Below are 4,031 nucleotides of genomic sequence, written 5' to 3'. Positions count from 1 at the left end.
GTTGACATGGATGCTTTGTCCGAATTTTTTGTAAATCAACCGCACGCTGCTGGCCCCACCGAACGGCAATTGGAGAAGCGGTTTGTGCAGACGGGCAATCAAAATGTCACCGTCGACTCCTCATCCTCGAAGGTTTCCCCGCTCGTTGCGGCGGAGGGTGCAAGGTTGTCCAAGAGGTGGCGAAGTGGATGACATAGCCGGCGCTCACATTATGGAGCAAGAAAAGCTCATGGCCGAGGCGGCTCCCTGCGCTCGAACGGCTTAGGCTTGAGCTTGTCGCTTCCAAGCAAGAGGCCGAGAAGGCGAAGAAGGACTTCCGCCACCATGGAGAACCTCCTCACTCGCCGAAAGCTTAAGGAGGAAGGCGAGAAGCGGGTCCTAGCCGAGAGAGCCAAGGTTGAGGTGCGTTGGGCGACGCCGCTAAGTCGCGGGAGGAGAGAGAGAAGCTTCAGGGCGGTTACGATGCTATGGTTGAGCGGAGGGAAAAATGGAAGTCCCCGCATCCGACCGAGGTGAAGGAGCACAAGAACACAAAGGCCATCCTTGCTCAGAGGGAGAAGGACATTGAGACGCTCCAAACCGTCATCATCCCGACATGTGTGCCCGCACGGGACCAGTGAAGATGCTACCAGGATGTAATTAAAGAGCTCTTTCCTCAAGGCCCCTTCCCGTGGAAAGATTTTGACCGCTTCTTGATGAGAAGGCGGCTCATGGAGGCAAAGGCGGCGGAGAAGGCAAAGGCGGCGAAGGCCGCCGAGGAGGCCGAGGCCAAGGCGGCCCATGCTTTGAAAAGGTGAAGGCGGCCAGGGAGGAAGTCGGGAGGGCAAAGGCGGTGAAGCCGCCAAGTCGGCTCGGGTCGCCCATCGATGGTGATGTTTATCGCCGCCGGTGGCGAGCGTAACCAAGCATAGGGAGACGGGCGGTCGTCACCGGATTCACCCGCCCTTCGAGACGGCTTTCACTGTCGGGGCCAACTATTGGGCCTTTTCTCCCTGCCATCCTTTTGGCGCTTCAAGTCTTATGTCTGTAACCTTTTGTTGTACTTTTTGTTTTTGTTAAACTTTTGGTAGGTTGTGTTTAGGCTATCCCTATGGGAACGGCCGTCGACTTTGTTTTGCCTCATCCTGTAAACATTTTTAATAAAGTTTGTTTATTTTGCCTCCATTAAGTTGTCTTCTTACGTTTCAACATATTGAGTGCTTTTTCGTTTTTACTTCCTTGGCCGAGCGCGGTTAGAAGGCGCATCTCAATTGTACTTAAACGTTTAAACATGTTGGCATGTCGGTCGCTTCCTCCACCACCCCCGGTCTTAGCCGAGGCGGTCAGATTTGCGCTTCCCAACCACCGTTGTGAACATGTTAGCGTATCGGTCGTTGTGTCCCCGTCGCCCTCGGCTTTGGCCGAGGTAAAACGAGGTTACGGCTCGACAGCGTTCGTATCTGTAGACATATTGATCGCTTCCTCTGCCGGGCCTTCGGTTGGCCGAGGCGGCTAGATTTGCGTCTCAACTGTAGTTATATGTTTCTATTAGCGTATTGGTCGTTGTGTCCCAGTCACTCCCGGTTTTGGCCGAGGTAATCGAGGTTACGGCTTCGACAGCGTTTGTATCTGTAAACATATTGATCGCTTCCTCTGCCGGGCCTTCGGTTGGCCGAGGTGGCTAGAATTGCGTCTCAGCTGTACTTATACGTTCCTAAGCATGTTGGTCGCTTTCGCGAGTATCAACTGCATTTAGCATGACTGCCCGGCTTTGGCCGTGGCGTCTATTCTGGCATGACTATGGAGGGGACAAGTATTTTGATGGAAAACTTGGATTATTCTTCATAAGGTGTAATCATGCGTTGGGGTGTCCACAACGGTCTCGGACACCTCCGCCGCTATACAAAATATTTCCTTAAGTTGTCCGTGTTCCAGTGGCTCATCAAAGGAACACCCTCCATGTCCGTCAGCCGGTATGTCCCCGGCCTCATTTCTTCAACCACCTTGTAGGGTCCTTCCCAGTTGGCCGTCATTTTTCCATGGACGTTTCCTTTGTTTATGGCGGCCGACTTTCTTAGGACTAGATCTCCTACTCTTAAGTCCCTTTTGTGGACCCTACGGTTGTATACTCTTCTCATCCGGTTTTGATACACTGCCAAGTTGAGCCGTGCCGTGTCTCGACTTTCTTCGACCAGGTCTAGGGAGGCTCTCAGGCCTTCCTCATTTTCAACTGGGTCAAAGGTTTGTGTTCTGAATGTCGGCACCGCTGCTTCAATTGGCAGGACGGCATCAGACCCATAGACGAGGTGGAATGGACTGTACCCCGTTGCTTCTTTCTCCGTGGTTCGAAGTGACCATAGGACGCCGGGTAGTTCATCAGCCCATCTTCCCTTTAGATCTTCGACGTTCTTTTTCAGCCCGTTCAGGATTATTTTATTAGCTGCTTCCGCCTGCCCGTTGCTCTGAGGGTGGCAGACGGAGGAGTATGCAAATTTGATTCCGAGCTCCTCCAACCAATTCATCACCATGTCGCTCCAAAACTCTCGGCCGTGGTCAAATACCATGACTTGGGGTAGCCCAAAACGAGTTATGACGTTCTCCCAAATCACTTTTCTTACGGCCGCCGTGGTCTTGGCAGGTACCGCGACAGCCTCGACCCATTTGGTGAAGTAATCAACGGCGACAATTAGGTACTTTCTTCCTCCGGAGGCCGTCGGAAATGGCCCTAGTAAATCCATCCCCCACTGTGCAAATGGAAGGGGACTAAGCACCGGTTGCAGGTCTCGGGAAGGAGCATGTATTACCGGAGCATGCATTTGACAATTCTTGCACTTCTTGGTCTTTGCTCTGGAATCCTCAAGCATGGTGGGCCAGAAGTAGCCGGCTCGGAGAGCTTTGTGGGCTAGCGTTCTTGCCCCCATGTGATGGCCACAGATGCCCTCGTGAATCTCTGTCAGTATTAGCTCCGCGTCGGCTGGGCCGACACATTTCAAGAGTGGCCTTACTACAGACCTTCTGTATAACTCTCCTTCAAACACTGAGTATCTTGCGGCGATCCTTCTTATCTTCTGCGAGAGACTGCGGTCCTCCGGCAACTCATTTGTCAGTTTGTATTTCATTATCGGAGTCATCCACGTCGTCTCGGCTTCGATGTCGCCCACCATGCCGACGGTCTCAGTGATGCTTTTAGCATTCCTGATATCCACCAGCACGGTTCGACCGACATTCTTGATGCTTGAACTGGCAAGTTTTGAGAGAGCGTCGGCTCGGTTGTTCTCAGACCTGGGGACGCATTGTATTTGGAAAGATTTCAATTTTGCAGTGTCGGCTTTTACCCTTTCCAGGTATCTCACCATCCCGTCGTCTCGAGCCTCATACTCTCCTCTGATTTGATTAGCCACTAAGAGTGAATCTGTCTTCAACACAACATGCTCCGCCCCGGCAGCTCTAGCTAACTTGACTCCAGTTATCACCGCCTCATATTCGGATTCGTTATTTGAGACCGAGAAGGTAAACTTCAAGGCGTACTCAAACTCGTCCCCGTTAGGGCTGATGATAAGGATGTCGGCTCCTGAGCTGTTTGCCGTGGAGGACCCGTCGGTGTATACTTCCCACACACCGGGATGTGATTCTTCTTGGTATGTGCACTCGGCTAGGAAGTCTGCAAGTGCTTGCCCCTTTATCGAAGGCCTTGGTTTGTACTGAATGCCGAAGCCGGATAGCTCCACTGCCCATTTGATAAGTCTGCCTGATTTTTCGAATTTTTCTAAGGCTTTCTCCAATGGCTGGTCGGTTAAGACCGTCACGGGATGTGCGTCGAAGTAGGGTTTTAACTTCCTTGCGGCAACGACGACGGAGAAGGCCGCTTTTTCAATCAGTGGGTAATTTCTTTTCGGCGGGCGAGCAGTGTATGGGATAAAGTAGATTGGGTGTTCTTGCTTGTTTTCTTCTCTTCGACGATTACGGCAGACCGTGGCCGAGGTAACGTGATTAAGTATAGATATAGCGTCTCCCCCGCGTCGGCCTGGACAGGTCGGGAGAGTTAGTAGGTG

This window comes from Silene latifolia, chromosome Y (genome assembly GCF_048544455.1).
Source record: "Silene latifolia isolate original U9 population chromosome Y, ASM4854445v1, whole genome shotgun sequence".
Taxonomy (NCBI): domain Eukaryota; kingdom Viridiplantae; phylum Streptophyta; class Magnoliopsida; order Caryophyllales; family Caryophyllaceae; genus Silene; species Silene latifolia.
Note: the sequence above shows the minus strand (reverse complement) of the source record.